Here is a 17,462-nt window from a genome sequence, read left to right as displayed (position 1 = left end):
ATGATTTCTATGCTTGCAAAACGCATCTGTTATGCTTGAAACAAAACTATAATTTTACTCTTAATTTCTTCTTAATTCTAAATAAAATGGGTTTTTGATGATGAAATTTGCCTGAAACTTCGTTGAGAAAGATTGTTTTGTCAATACAATTTTTTTCCAGGTTCAAATTCTGACAATTTCTTAGGAGATTTTTAATTTTTTATTATTAACTTTTTGAGAGAAAGTGTTATGTTTGTTAATTAGGAGTTTGTCAATAACAATATTTGTTTTATTATTGAACCTGTTAGTTTTTTGTTTTTTTTTTTCAATTTCATGACAAAATTCTTGTACCTCGTATGAGTTTGTGGTTCTGTTCTAGTTATTCTTTATTGTTTTTATCTAGAAATCATGCCTCTCGTTCCCAAGTTTTTCTTGGATCTACCTTAAAGCTGTAGTTCTAATGTGGATGAAGCTAATATGGGTAAAGATATGTTACATTAACGAACTTAATGTGGATGAAGATGATGTTAATGCTAATGTAGATGAAGGTAATGTGGGTGAAGATGATGCTAATGTAAATCCTAGTATTGATATATTTGATTCTAGAACTTGGGATGGGCTCACTCCAAACTTGATTAATGAATTGGTTAAGAAAGGTCCCAAAACGATATGAGAGTCTAAAAATTCGCTTAAGTTCGATCATTTTGATACACTATTTTTGTTTTGTTTATTTTATAACAGTTGTATTCGTATTGGGGTTTTATGGTTTTATGAAATTATGTAATTGATGAGTTTATAATATAAGGAGGAGGCCCAAAATTTGTTTCACACGAGGCCTTAATTTTTTCTATTATTCTCGGAGACGGACCTGCTACCATATGTGCACAAAATGAAAGCTGCAACAAATTTTACGACTGAGCGTAAGTATTCGAAATTATTTCCTCCGAACTTCAAGTGTTGATAAATTGTATGACATGACAGTTGCCGAAGCTAACTTTTCTACCAATATAATTTAGGCCACAAATTCTTCCGTAAATATGCCACAGTTTCTTTCTCAAGTAAACTTCGGTTGCAAATGTTGAGTTTTCTAGTATGTGCCACCTCTTGTTAATCCACCTCTATAACATTTACGGTTTCTATAAACTTATTCTTACCTATTAGAATAAGAATTGTAGTAATTTCTACGTAAATACGACCATATGGACTTTGTGTATGAACGTTTACTTTTAATTAGTTGCTGGACGCGTCTCTTAATTATTTAAGGACAAAATGTCACTTATTCTTGACTTGGTCGTCTATTATCAAGTACAATATTTAAATGTTATATCATTTTCAAATAATAGTTTACTACTTAATACATCTATAAGAAAAGGAGCACTCTTCATCAATCATCCAATCCGTTAGTAACTTTCCAGTATAATGGCTACCTCTAGCACTTTTAGCGGCTACTCCTTTAACCGAGGTATGATACCCAACAATTTTTCTAAACGACTTAGCTTTATTAGTCAAAAAGGGCTAGCAGCGCAACTTGTTGCCTGTTTGCCTCAAATTTCGATGTAAAAACTACTTTTTAATGAATGAAACTTGACCTCGATCTCATTTTTTTTTTCTAATCTGCAGGATCACAAGAATATCCATACCCCTCTCACGTGAATGCCACAAGCTTTCTGTCTATAAAGCTGTCCGGTAAGTCAAATTATGTTCAATGGCAGGAACAAGTGACTTGCCTTCTGGAAAGCTATGATATGCTTGGTTTTATCGATGGCACGATAAAGAAGCCCCAAGAGAACAATGGTTCTAAAGCGAAGGCAGATGTTAGTACTTTTGAAGCCATGTATAGGGAATGGAAAAGGTCGGACACCCTAGTGAAAGGATGGATTTATGGTTCCTTAAGTGAAGATGTTATGGGAACGGCTGTCGGTCTCCAAACAGCTAATGATGTTTGGAATAAGCTAAAAGAAAATTATACTACTCCCTCTGCTCCGGCGCCTGTTACTGTCGGCCCACCCGACACGTCTACGAAGAAAAAAGGTATGCTCGGTTCAAATTTTGATTAATTGTTTCTGGTTTCCCTATCTTGTTAGTTTTCTGAGACAATTGTATGGTTTTCGTATGTTGTAAAAGATGTGGGAGAGTATGTTCCACTATGTAGAGCTATTCAAATGGGGGACTGGGAAAAAGCTCAAGAATTTTTCAACGAGGACCAAGACGCGTTGATTGATAAACTCAACATTGACGGACAAAGATCGCTTCATATTGCAATTGGTAGTCGTGAAAATATTTGGTTTCTTCAGAATCTCCTTGTGCGGATAAACCCGGACTCACTTCCAAGTCTTGTGAATAATAAACAGCAAAACGTGTTACATTATGCTGCAATGCTTGACAACATCGTAGCTGCAATATTGTTGGTCGAGAAAAACCCACGTTTGTTATTCTGTGTCGACTACCAGAATTACTTGCCAATCCAGAAAGCTATTTTTAACTCGCACGAAACCACTTTTCATTATTTGCTTATGGTTTGCAAACAGCATATTTGCTTCAACAAAGAGGTTGGAAATCACAATCCCTTTGAGGGTGAAATGGGGGTTTCGCTTCTAAATAATGCAATCTTATCAGGCTTTTACGGTGAGCTATCAAACATTTTATTAACAAGCAGCAAGTAGATTTAAAATATCCTCATACATATAAAGCCTGGATTTATTTTGTTTATTATAAATCATATTTGCAGATGCTGCAGCTTACTTACTCCATGACAACCCTGAACTGGCTAGAACAAAGGTCACTACATTTAAGGCTCCATTATGGTGTATTACAAAAAAGTGGGATGCATATCGGAGTGCGGAAAAATACAACTTCTACCAAAGATTTGTTTATTATCGTATGTTTCTTCACTAAATTTCATTGTATGGATGTGCCATGTCTTTTATTAACATATGCTGGGATGAAGTTAGCTATACTAATCTCTTATCCTCAAAGCTCTAGGCTTAAAACATGTTTTTCAAATAAAGTTGAACTAAACTACTAAAATTGTAATTAATTTGGTTTCTTCATCAATATCTTGATTTGTGCTGATCACTATCTAGTTAACTTTTTATTTCATTTTGAAGTTTTGCCTACCGAGAATTACAACACAGACAATACAGATATGATCCAGGACACTGAGAACCAAGAGGAGACCAATCAAGTCAATATGGGCCAGAATTCTAGCTCTGTCTACCCTGGTGTGTGATTCAAAAGTCTGATTAAATAAACCATAAACACGAGTTATAATCGACAACTGTATACATTATGACAAGTTTTTTAAATGGATCAAGATCCAACTTTCATTGGTGTTGCTTGACACCATGTGCTTTCTCCTCTTCCTGCCGTACTATATAATGTCGATGAAAGATGAAATAATCCCCTTGCCATTCTCATTAAACAATCGACTATAAATAATACATAGAATCCCTTATTTTAGGGATAAATTTACAAGTATTTGAATTCTAGATTACAATCTAATTAGAGACAATATACAATTACTATTACACCCCCGTAGTCGAAGCGGGAGGTTGTCGAATGCTAAGACTGGCTCGAAAGTCATCAAACAAAATCTCCGGGAGGCCTTTCGTGAAGATATCCGTAATTTGGTAACATGTGGGCACATGAAGGATGCGAACGTTACCACGATGTACTTGTTCGCGAATGAAGTGGATGTTGAGTTCGACGTGCTTCGTTCTTTGGTGTTGAACCAGGTTGTCGGATAAATATATTGCACTGAAGTTGTCATAGTAAACTAGTGTCTCTACCGATAGAGGACGATGAAGCTCAAGTAACAAATTCCGAAGCCAACATATCTATGCCACCAAGTTCGCGACACCCCTGTATTCAGCCTCTGCACTAGAGCGGGAAACTGTAGATTATCGTTTTGACGACAGGTTATCACCCAAGTAAACGCAATACCCAGATGTGGAACGTCTCGTGTCTGGGCAACCCGCCCAATCTGCGTTTGTGTATGCTCGTAGTGCAATGGTGCGTGTCGGTCCAAGCGTGAGGCCGAAGTCTGAGGAGCCCCGAAGATACTGAAGGATACGAAGAAGAGCATTCCAGTGTGACATCTTAGGTGAGTGCATATGAATACACACATGTTGGACTGCATAAGTGAGCGTAAGAAATATCAGGGCATGTAAACATCAGATACTGAAGAGCCCCGACTAGGTTTCGGTAAAGGGTTGGGTCACCGAAATCGGTCCTGTCATGTTCACTTAACTTTGGTTTTGTGTCGACAGGGGTTGGGACCGACTTGCAGGTTGACATGCCAGCTCGATCCAAAATTTCATTCACATAACTTCGTTGAGACAAGAACGTAGAGTCTCATGTGCGTTTTACCGAAATCCCCAAGGTCTTTCATAGCAAATTATGAACCGAGTTTGTTCACAATGTGACTCCTCAGAGTTTCTGTGGAGGTTGTGAGAATTATGTCGTCCACGTAAGTGAGGATATATGCAGTCTCGAATCCATGGTTGTATACGAATAATGAGTTATCGCATCGGCACTGTGTGAAACCGGGTGTGATAACGAAATCTGTAAACCGTTGGTACCATGCCCTCGGTGCATGTTTTAACCCATATAACGACTTTTTAAGTTTACATACGTGATCCGGATAGCCTCGATGGCAGAACCCCATTGGTTGATAAATGTAAACTGTCTCATTGAGGGAGCCGTGTAGAAACGCATTCGTCACATCGAGCTGATTAATTGACCAGGATTGTGAAAGAGCCAATGAGATTATCGTGCGGATTGTTGCCGGTTTTACTACGGTACTAAATATTTTCTATAGTCAACATCCAGCTGTTGGTTTCTATCGTCACAAACCAACCGCGCTTTGTACCGTTCCAATGATCTGTCCGATCGAAATTTATGTCGGAATAACCACATACACCGTAAGACATTCATGTGTGGTTGGCACGAAACTACTTCCCATGTTCCATTTTTAATAAGGGCATCAAACTCCATATTCATTGCTTTGTGCCATTCAGGTGTGGACAAAACAACCGTTGGGTTACGGGGAGCAGGGGCTATGGTTGTGGTATTGAGATTAAATGGTTGTTTTGGTTTTACAATTCCGTCTATGGATCTGGTGTGGATGGTACAGATTTGAGTTAGTGGGGTTTGTGAAGTGAGTTGACTAGTGCGGGAGTTCGTAGTATGTATAGGTGGGATCGGCGGGTTTGAATCGGCAGTGGGCACGGTGGGGTTGGTGGGCCGAAGACTGGGTAGGAGCACGAGCCGAAGATTGGGCTGACGGTAAGGGGGATTGGCCCGTGGGTGTATGGGTTGTACAGGTGGGGTGGGTTGTGGATCGATAGGTTGTGAAGTTGGTTGGTCTTTGTTGTTGGTTAAGTGCCAAAGTTGCGGGTGTATAGGATCGGTTAAGAAGGAGTAGTTATCAAGTGGTGGTTTATTAAGGTTTTTAAATGGGAAGAATGTTTCGTCGAATCTCACGTGTCTACAAATGATGAGTTTATGTGTCGATAGATCGAGACAATTGTAGCCACAGTGTTGGGTCGGATAACCAAGAAAGACACACGGTTTTGAGCGAAGTTCAAGTTTATGAATTTGTGTGTGAGGAATGAGAGGGTAGCAGAGGCACCAGAACACTCGGATATGATCGTACGGAGGTGATCGTTTGCATAGGAGTTGAGTGGGGGTTTTGAAATTGTGTGTTTTACTAGGGAGAATGTTTATTAAGCAGGTAGCGACCTCCGGCTCATAATGCCAGTGTGTTTGGTATGCTGGATTGAACTAGAAGGGTGTAGATGACGTTGTTTATTGAGCGGATTTTGCGTTCCGCTTTACCATTTTGAGAAAGATGTGTGTGGGCATGAGAAACGAAAAGCCATACCGTGTTGGTTGCAAAAATTTTGAAAAGAATTATTAGAGAATTCATTTCTGTTGTCACATTGAAACTGTTTGATGTTGCGTTCAAATTGAGTTTCAATTAGTTTGTAAAATGCTTGAAAGACGGTGTAAACTTGTGATTTATTGCAAATGGGATAGGTCCAAAGAAAATTAGTGGCATCATCCACAAACAAAATATATACCGATGACCACCGGTACTGATTACTGGTGAAGTCCATAGATCACTATGTATCAAATCAAAAGGTAAATAAACATGAGTATGAGATTGAACGAAAGGAAGTCTACTACTTTTTCCCAAAAATCATGGCTGACAAAGTTTAGTTATAATGTTATTACATTTGACATGACTAGATTTATTTAAAACATGCATTAAAATTTTCCCCCGGGTGTCCCAAGCGTTGGGCCAAACATCTTGAGCAAGAGCGATGAATGAGGAAGGAGAGCAAATTTTAGAGAGAATCTGAGGTGTGAGCAGATAAAGGTCCCCAATACTATTGTTGTGTAAGATACACGCCTTGGTCTTAAGGTCCTTCACAAGAAAACCCAAAGCATCAAACTTAATAGAAATTTGGTTATTCGTGGTTAATCGACGAACCGACAAAAGGTTTTTAATAATATTAGGGGCGAGTAGGACGTTTGGTTTTAAGGGTGGGTATGGTGGTGTTAGGGTTTGGTTGCCTTGGCCGACTACGGAAATGGTATTACCGTCGCCGACAATTATATTCCGTGAAATGTCATTATTAAAAAAGAAGTGAAATTACCTGGGTTGTTTGTCATGTGATTTGTAGTGCCTATATCCATGAACCACGGCTGCTCGGGGGAATTTAGGGCCATGGTATGAAGGGCTTGCTCGATGTCGGTGGAAGTGTAGCTGACATTGTATGCCTGAGCGGGTCGAGTGGGCCGAGAACTCCTTGACCCGGGGAGTTGGGTGTAGTGGTCGTCAGGTACGAGAAAGGTGGGGTCGATGCCCACTATTGACACTGGGAATTTCCCTCACCTGGGTTAGACCATATGCCTGGGAATGAAGCCCAGGGGTAAAATTCGATCTGTTGGAATGACCCACGGCCGCGTCCAGTTGAGTTTCTCCCGCGTCTACACCCACTGCCACGTCCGTGACTATTATTGTTGCTGCTGAGTCTACCCTTCTCTTGATTGTTTTCTGCCCGAACGTCTGCACGTGGATTGAGTTGTGCGGTGTTGTTGTGTGAGCTGGCTGACCCGTTTGAGCTGACATGAAGAGCAGCGACTGCGGAGTTTGCTGCATAAAGTGTCGTGGTTGCACGTTGGGTTTTTTCGTGGCAGAGAGCTTATCGAAAATTGTTGAAATCAGGAAGTGGGTCTTTGGAGCGGAAAACGGTGGCAATGGTAACGTATTGTTCTGTCAGCCCACTGAGGAGTTGCAGAACCAATTGTGTTTTGGTGAGGGGAACGTCTACGTTAAGTAGTTGATCGGCAAGCATCTTCACCTCTTGACAATAGGCGGCCATGTCCTTGAAGATTTCGAGACGTGTATTGGTGAGTTTTTCCTGAAGGTAAAGTGCACGAGAAGCCTTGTTGTCTTGCAAAAGGTTTTCGAGATCAGTCCATGCGTCATACGCAGTGGTGTTTTCTTGAGGATGGTACGGAGAAGGTCCGGGGAAATTGTCTCATATATCCACTAAAGGACGATTGCATCCAAACATTCCCAAGATTCTGGTGCCGGATCTGCTGCCTTATCTTTTCTGGCGACGGCAGAGGAGGCGGAGGTTTCCCTTCGTGGTGCCAAGTGGTCGGCGGCCGGAAAGGCCGTGCAGTGTATTCGGAACAATCCCGACCATGTTATGTATTGGGCACTCTCGTTGTCAAGAGTGATCGGAACAAAATTCCGGGTATTGGTAACGGTGACAATGGGGTGGAGAGAATCCATCGGTGAAGCAGAGAATCATGAGTAGGAGGAGAGAGGCCGACGGTTTATGAGATACCGGCGGCTTAGGGTTAGCGGAGGGTGGGGAAGAGAAAAGAGGTCGATCGGTGTTTGCTTTGATACCATGAAAGATGGAATAATCCCCTTGTCATTCTTATTAAACAATCGACTATAAATAATACATAGAATCCCTTATTTTAGGGATAGATTTACAAGTATTTGAATCCTAGATAACAATCAGATTATAGACAATATTCAATTACTATTAGTCGATCATACGCTAATTAACGTTTATTTTCATTTTGAAGATGTTCCTTTTCCGCCTCCTTACATTCCCGGTACATATAATAATCCTGATATTGAGAACCAAGAGACTGAAGAGGAAAATCCTTTATGCAAGGAGAGTTGCCTTCCCCCTGGTTTGTGATCTAAAACTTATATTTTAATTTAAAGTAAAGATGATATATCAAAACATTTATTGGCAAGGGTATGTTAAAAGAACAATATCTTCTCCCTTTTATCTTGTACATATGCGAGAAATAAACTCGAATTACTAAATTATCATTGTTGGCGTTTTAGATAAATCATTGTTCATGAAAACAAGTATTTTCCCTAACATCTATAAACCTTCTAAGACGAACTTATACGTACCCAACCAACTATAATTTCCATTTGTATGCTTGCTTCTATCATCAAAATCATCATTCGTGTGCGGCATGTATATCCGCTAGCCTTATTTTTTTTTTGTTTTTTTTCTGAGATATGTATATATATGAATCATCATCTAATTATTTCTTTTCATTTTCAAGATGTGCCTGATGCTGAGACGCCAGAGACATATAATTACAACGTCAACCCTGGTGTCTACCCACCAGATGGTGTCAACCCACCTAGTGTCCACCTACCAACTGTCAACCATCCTGTTGTCCACCCACCTGTTTTCTACCCTTCTAGCCTCCACCCACCTAGTGTCTACCCTCCTTCTCCTAGTGTCTATCCTCCGACTGCCTACCCTTTTGGCGTTCACCCAACACATAATTTCTTCCCTCCTGGTGTCTACCATCCCGGTGCCTACCCAGGTTAGTGGTTCAGATTGACATGGATATTTTTCGAGCATATATACATTGTTCTCACTTTTGTGTTCCACACACACGATAAGCTCAAATGGCAATATCAAAAACTAATTGATCAACATAATCGAATCACATTCACGTTTTAGCAAAGTGAATTAACAACTATATACATTGTGAAATCTCATCAACAAGAATTAACATTCAATGTTGATCATAGGCATTGCTAGACATAATCCTGCTATACATTAGTTAGCCTAAAACACGTTTTTCAAATGATATTGTACCCGCAATATTTAAATTTAACTATTTTTGTTATTATCCTCAATATTATTATTATCGTCATTGGTGTGCAGATTTCCATGTGCCTTATGCTATTGCAATTGTTTCCACTTTTCTAACATTTATATACAGGTCATAGTTTAATTTTCGGTTGTTTTCATTTTGAAGACGCACATGTGCCTTACGGCTTCCCTGGTTCATTTCCTGCTACTGACAACCAACATACACGTCCTGCCACCAATATTAAGTGTAAGAAGACCTATGTCCCTTCTGGTGTGTTAATTAGAAAGTTGAAGTAAATGAACCATAAACATGATTTACGAAAATGATTTAGTGGCATAGGTCTCTCTTTCAAGAACATTATGCTCACATTTTCATCACGGAGGCGTCTAGGATAAATTTAAGGCATATTCATATTTATTATTGATCTATTCACTCAAGTGATTAATCATCTATATATATAGTCCTTGAAATAAATTGTTGACAAAAACATCAAGGAATGACATTTACATTTTAGAAAACTAAATCGGCAAATCGTTATTATTGGAACATTAACTTTGTATATAATAGCCCAGTACTTAAGCATCTGACAATGATTGCTAATGCCATAATTGTCAATGATTTGTTTAGTTATGTCTTGTTCAATTTTATTTCCTAATTTTCATAGTGTTGAATCTGGCTTCTTGTGTAGTTATGGAGAGGATTTATGTCAAGTTTTGGAAAGTTGTACTACTGTATGGTAAGAAAGCTTCTGTTATTTAGTTTGCTCCTAATCCTTTTGCTGGAAATCAGGCTACGTATGGTGAATCAAATATTCGCTGAAGAAGTAATTAGTAGATAACACACACTCAAGGTGGGAATATAATAGGCTGTTTACTTCATGTAGAAACGAAACTAGACTCTCGTTTTATATCCATCTTCAGATTTCCTTTCGCTAACTAAGTAACTCGATCCTGTCAACAAAACTAAGCAAAAATTGGCGTGTAAAAATCTTCTCATTAATTTTAATTTGTGTCTCCAACATTCTCGACGCCCAGCAGTTCCCTCATCCGAGAAACATTAGTCGTGGTAGTGTTTTGGTCGGAATATATAAGCTCTTTGTTGCTCTCCACTCACATGCTATTCACAAATCTGTTCCCTTTCAACATATTCATGTAGTGATTCAAGAACAAAACAAGGATTAGATAAAACAAAGGAATTAACTTATGGTAATTAAAGGTTAGACGAACAAATCAATGTCGAATAACTTGGTACATAATAGTAATACATCATTTAAGAGTGGCATAAACAGATACGGTTTGGGGGTTAAAATATATGGTGCTCTTTCTAGAGATGTCACTCCTTCCCTCAATTCTTAAATTGAGTGATTTTGTGTCAGCGTTCATGATGCAGGAGCATCTCCTAATTTAAATTCTGATTTTTATTATCTTTTATTATTTTATGTTTATCTAGTTTCCATGTTTATCTTTTCCTGTCTAGTATAAATAGGATTGATTGTAAACATTTTCATTAGTTTTTTGATTTAGTTTTATATTGATAAGAACATTGTTCTTGGAACTTCGGTTCAGTTATCGTCTTTTGATTAATCATGAGTCTCTCGAGCCATTGATCGCTTTCGAAACTGCATCAGTTTACTTATTGCCAGAAACTTAATTCAATGATGATACCTAATAGACTTAAATTACTAGACGAAAAATAGTATTGGTCATTCGGTTTTTCAAATTTTTTTATGTTTAATAAATTAACCCTTAACCCCCTTTGTGGATCTGGTGTAATAAATACTAGAAGCCTCCCTATGGATTCGGCTAAAACCTGGAAGCATTTTCACTAGATCTGGCATATTACCAGATGCGTATTACCAAATAGTTTTTGTTCATTTGTTGCAATGATGTTTTCCTTTTAGTCAAATCACATGTACTTGAAGCATTGTTTGAATCCCATGCAAATATGTTTGATGCAGCTTCCTCATTAGTTTCTTGTGAATCATCTTGTGGATCGCTTGCAGTAACATTTTTATCCATTTTCTTGGCCCTTTGTGATATTATGTCCTGGTAAAACATCTAACTCCTCTACATATAACATTCAAACCAAATCTTTGTCTTCGTCTTTGGTCTCACAATCTTCAAAATAAACACAGACATTCACTGTTTCTTTTATAGAGGCTATCACTTCAATTTTTAGTTCGATGTAACTGTTGTGAATCGTATGTCCTGGTTTACGATAACAAAAACATGTTTGTTGTTCCCCTCTTTCTTGTTAGAGTCTTGATCTTCTTAATTTCCACAAATTATCGTAATCAAGATCGCTAAAATTCATTTCTTTCGTTAATAGTCCTCCTCCGATCCTGTCGTTAAAACCTTCCCTCCTTTGTCACTAAATTAATCTGATCTTCTCTTTCTTCTTTGTTGATTCATAGTTTCATGCATCTTTTTTCAAATAAAGACACTCAATTTCCTTTTTAAATCAACGGTTCATTCTCAATATTTTGGTGTCCTTTCCTTATGTTGACTTCTGGTGGCAAGCAAGATTGTGCTTGGGCAAGCAGGCCCGTGTTTGTCTTTATCGAATTCTTGAAATCTTCACCATTTATCCATGTTTCTCACTTCTTTTCATTCTTAAGGGTCAAAAACCTTAATATATTTAGGAACGAATTAATTAGTATTTTCCCAAAAATAATAATCAAATGTGTATAAAACATGTATAATTGATGGCAGATCAACACTCCTTATATTAAACACCTGATTTATGTTACAAATTTTGAAGTATTAGTAATCTAATACCTGATTTGGTCAAAGCGCATGAACGAGGTTAACTGATTGTTCAATTTTGCCTATAATAAAAGCAGTTTATTTGTTTAGTACGTGGAGATCAAACTAAAGAGAAACCCAACAAAATTTGATTTCTTACATTTAAAATAGCGTAAAACAAGGCTTTATAATTAACTAATTCGTTGTTAAATTTATACAGTTCCGCAAATCAAGCACCTATACGAGGACAAAGTGAAACATGCTACATCTCTTATAATACTGATGGTTATATGCAACGAAATTGATAAATTAAAATCTGATCATGATACACACTATGGTGATGCCTTTATCAAGGCTGTTAAAAATGACACCCCGGAAGTAATAGAGCAGATCATCCGATTTTTTCCACAATCAATTTGGACCAGGAACAATGGTTATTCACTTTCTCAACTTTCGATAATGAACCGATGTGAAAAAGTATTTAACTTTTTCGTGCAAGAGGTTACTCATGAGAAGTATTTGCATAATGTGTGTGTTGACGAAGATGAAAATAAACTTTTGCACTTGGCCGGAAAATTGGCGCCAACGCATAAACTCAATATGGTTAATGGTGCAGCATTACAAATGCAAAGGGAATTGCAGTGGTTTCGGGAAGTGAGCAAATTAGTGCGACCGAAGGATAGGGAAGCTAAAAACAAAAAACAAGAAACACCAATTATGGTGTTTCGTAAAGAACACAAGGAGTTGAGACAAAAAGGAGAAGAGTGGATGAAGAAGACAGCTGATTCATACACAATCACCGCGGCACTTATTATAACCATAGTTTTTGCAGGGGCAATCACTGTACCAGGCGGAAACAATGGGGAGACTGGGAAAGCAATTTTGGAAACAAAGTAGCTTTATCATATTTGCAGTCTCGGATGCAATCTCATTGTTCACTTCCACCACCTCCTTGTTGTTGTTTCTATCGATTCTCACAGCACGTTGTGCGGAAGATGATTTTCTCTACAAGTTACCTAAGAGATTAATACGTGGCCTTGCGATGTTATTCATGTCCGTGACAACTATGATGATAGCCTTTAGCGCAACATTATATATTATGTTTGGACAAGAGAATTCATGGGTCCTGATAGCAATTGCTTCAATAACATGTCTACCCATTGCTTCATTTGTTACATTGCAATTGCCGTTGCTTATTGATCTCATCTCTTCAACTTACAGCCGTGGAATCTTTGGCAAACAAAATGAGTTTAGAACAATATCATAGGAAAGCATGGCTTTTTTTAACATTTTCCAGATGTATTGTTTTTAATGAAATGTAATAAAGCAAGATGATGGATTTATTTTTAATTTTAAATGTTCTTCATTCTAACTTTTCTTAAGATTGTTATTCGTTAACCATATTAAATAAACAAGTATTATACACTTAGGGTAAAGTTAAAATACAAAGGACAACAAAAAATAAGAAGAGTGAGAAGGAATCCAGTCCATTGATTTTAGATTTGAAAGACTGAGATTAATTTAATAAATAAAAATTGATGAAAAGGGCATTAAGTTAATAACCCACATTTGTTGACTTTCTCTCTCCACATGCAAGGCACATGTCATTCCTCATCATTTTAAAATGTCCATAACTTCTTCATACGACATTTTTTTTTTTTAAAAAAATCACCATAATAATAAGCGTTTTTTTATCTTTAATATAAGTATCATATTGTTATATAAAAATAAAAAAAAATAATGGGTTTTTTAATTGTGCTTTTTTGTTGTTCATTGTGTCATTGTGTAATATGTTGTTTCCATTGTGTTTTACGTTTCAAGTCATTGTTTTATATGTATTCACCATTGTGTGTTACGTTTCAGGCCATTATGTTATACGTATTCGCCATTGTGTCTTACGTTTTAGGTCATTGTTTTATACATATTCACCATTGTGTTTTACGTTTCAAGTTATTGTGTAACATGTATTAATGGCGAAAAGACACAATGGTATGCGAAAAGACACAATGGTGTGCGAAAAGACATAATGAAGAAAAAAGACACAATGACAAGCGAAAAGACACAATGGTGTGCGAAAAGACACAATGAAGAAAAAAGACACAATGACGAAAAAAGACACAATGATAAAAGAAAAGACACAGTGGTGTGCAAAAAGATACAATGAAGAAAAAAGACACAATGACGAAAAAAGACACAATGATAAGCGAAAAGACACAATGGTGTGCGAAAAGACATAATGGTGTGTGAAAAGACACAATGACGAAAAAAGACACAATTATAAGCGAAAAGACACAATGATGTGCGAAAAGACACGATGACGAAAAAAGACACAATGATAAGCGAAAAGACACAATGGTGTGCGAAATGACACAATGACGAAAAAAGACACAATGATAAGCGAAAAACACAATGGTGTGCGAAAAGACACAATGGTGTGCGAAAAAGGACACAATTATAAGCGAAAAGACACATGTTGTGTCAAAAGACAAAATGACGAAAAAAGACACAATGATAAGCGAAAAGACACAATTGTGTGTGAAAAGACACAATGACGAAAAAAGACACAATGATAAGCGAAAAGACACAATGGTGTGCGAAAAGACACAATGATGCGCAAAAAGACAATGATGAAAAAGGACACAATGATAAGCGAAAAGACACAATGGTGTGCGAAAAGACACAATGATGAAAAAGGACACAGTGATAAGTGAAAAGACACAATGGTGTGCGAAAAGACAATGATGAAAAAGGACACAATGATAAGCGAAAAGACACAATGGTGTGCGAAAAGACAATGATGAAAAAGGACACAATGATAAGCGAAAAGACACAATGGTGTGCGAAAAGACACAATGATGAAAAATGACACAGTGATAAGTGAAAAGACACAATGGTGTGCGAAAAGAAACAATGGTGTGCGAAAAGACACAATGATGAAAAATGACACAGTGATAAGTGAAAAGACACAATGGTGTGCGAAAAGACACAATGACGAAAATAGACACAATGACGAAAAAAGACACAATGATAAGTGAAAAGACACAATGGTGTGCGAAAAGACACAATGGTGTGTGAAAAGACACAATTATAAGCGAAAAGACACAATGGTGTGCGAAAAGACACGATGACGAAAAAAGACACAATGATAAGCGAAAAGACACAATGGTGTGAGAAATGACACAATGACGGAAAAAGACACAATGATAAGCGAAAAACACAATGGTGTGCGAAAAGACACAATGGTGTGCGAAAAAAGTCACAATTATAAGCGAAAAGACACAATGTTGTGTCAAAAGACAAAATGACGAAAAAAGACACAATGATAAGCGAAAAGACACAATGGTGTGCGAAAAGACAGAATGATGAAAAAAGACACAATTATAAGCAAAAAGACACAATGATGCGCGAAAAGACACAATGATAAGCGAAAAAGACACAATGGTGTGCGAAAAGACACAATGACGTGATTTTTGTTTTAAATTTTTTATAACAAAATCATACTCATATTAAAGATAAAAAACGTTTATGATGAATTTTTTTTAAAAAAAATATCATACGAAAAAGTTATAAACGTTCTAAAATGATGAGGGTATTAACATGTGTCTTGCATGTGAAGAGAGAAAATGTGTACAATTACCTTTATACTCTTTTTTCTTTGGTCCCCACTTGACACATGTCAATTATTTATGACTTCTCACACTTCTCATTTTTTATTACCCTTTGTAGAATAACTTCACACTATACACTCAATGTGAAAATAGAAAATAAGTTTTTGTGCTCCACTTTCATTTTGCACCGTCTCTTTTGTTGGATTAATTGAGTTGTTCACGTGTCACGCTTACAGGTCATCAACTCTTATGTTTTGAGGATGTTAGTCTTATTGATGAGTTAAAGCATAATATGCCAAGTGTCTCTAAAATTTTTGACAAAATGTTTACAACCCATTTCACTAAAGACGAATTCGGAATATCTTATATTGAAGCCAGGTTTTTCCATACCTGAGCAATCGGTTCTGATGAGAACTCCGAGGCACAATGACTCTTACATACTAGACATGAACAATGACTCTTCACTAAGGACAACGTCATGTCTTTTATCTAAGGCCTCGGAAACATATTCTAGTATATGGCATTGAAGGTTGGGTCATGATAATTATAAAAGCTTCAATTGACTGGTAAAAAGCGAACATGTTTAATATTTAACCAATCATAACCTCTTCAATCATTGAAAGATGTATTTCTTGTTCGAAGTGTAAACAGCATAAAACGCCCCATAAATCTAATTTTTTAGTTCTGTTGGATTTGTTTTGCAACTCTCACACATGGACTTATTCGACCCGATAAGCATCTTGAGTATTGGTCAAAATACCTACTTTTAGTTGTTACACTACTAACCACATTGAAGTTGACTATTACTTTATCCTAGAACAAGTTGCAAAAGAAAAATTACAAGTATGATTAATTCATATAGATAGTGACATTTTTTTTCAAAAAAACCTTTACCAACACACATATTCATTGTTTTACGCTCCAAGCTACAGAACATCCTCCAGTCTTATTAGCTTGCGGGGAAATATTAAACACAATGTAATTTAGACAAATATAAGAGGTATCTTATGTAATATGAGTTAAGTATATAACTCATTGTCTTATACTAACCATAATTACAATCATCATTATAATACATATATTCATGTATTCTTTACATACACTTAAGAGTTCATCCCCAAATAATTAATAAAATAACCGTAAACAAAAATTAATTTGCTTTTACTGGCATTAACTTGTTAAAAATGCCAACTATATCGTATTTTAATTTTGATATCCGTTAGGCTGAGGGGTGTGGGGGGCTCTAACGGGGGCGCGAGTGGGGGCTCCAGCCAATAATATTGTGACGTGTGGCAGAGAGAGAAACTGGATAAGATGGGTGATTGAGCCCCCGCTGGAGCCCCTGGCCCTGGTGTGGAGGGGCTCCAGCAGGGGCTCCAACGGATTTTTTTTTTATTTTTTTATAAATATATTCAAAAAACGTATTATTAAAAAAACTCATAAATTATTAAAAAAAACACACATTAAAAAAAAAACACATTAATATCTAAAAATAAAAAAATAAGATGGGTTGATTTTGGGTTTTTTTTTGAAGTTGTGGTAATTGTTTTATGTGATTTTGGGTGTGGTAATTGTTTTAGGTGATATTGGGTTTATATATAGGAAGAATAATTTTTTTTTTATTAAATTAAAGAGCCCAACGGCTCATTTGTGTACTCCCAACGGCTATGTCACGTCTCCCAATGCTCCTTTACGCCACCTTTCTCCCGCGACCCACCTTGCGCCTGCTTTGAATTCCGTGCTCGCGCCCCTCTCGCGCCCCTCTCGCGCCCCGGTGGTGTGGTGCTCGCGCCTGGGGGCGCGAGCGGAGGGGCTCTCGCGCCCCCGCCGAAGCCCCACACCCCTCAGCCTTACTGAACAAGTGCATGGCCAATAAGTTGATTTTAAAAGTCAACTGTACTTATCAAAATTGAAGGACTTTTAAAAGTCAACGACACCAAACATTATTGGTATTCAACATTCCCTGTTA

At 37.3% G+C, this 17,462-nt stretch overlaps 1 pseudogene; it reads left to right on the top strand.

Annotated features, from left to right (window-relative positions):
- The first annotated feature begins 439 nt into the window (after positions 1 to 439).
- On the top strand, positions 440 to 13,152 carry LOC143608427 (uncharacterized; annotated as a pseudogene).
- The last annotated feature ends 4,310 nt before the right edge of the window (positions 13,153 to 17,462 follow it).

Source organism: Bidens hawaiensis, unplaced genomic scaffold (assembly GCF_021521415.1).
Source record: "Bidens hawaiensis isolate Kalapana, Puna unplaced genomic scaffold, B.hawaiensis_p1.1 tig00419365_1, whole genome shotgun sequence".
Lineage (NCBI taxonomy): Eukaryota > Viridiplantae > Streptophyta > Magnoliopsida > Asterales > Asteraceae > Bidens > Bidens hawaiensis.
The sequence above is the reverse complement of the archived record's forward strand: the minus strand, read 5'-3'. Positions and strand labels throughout refer to the sequence as shown.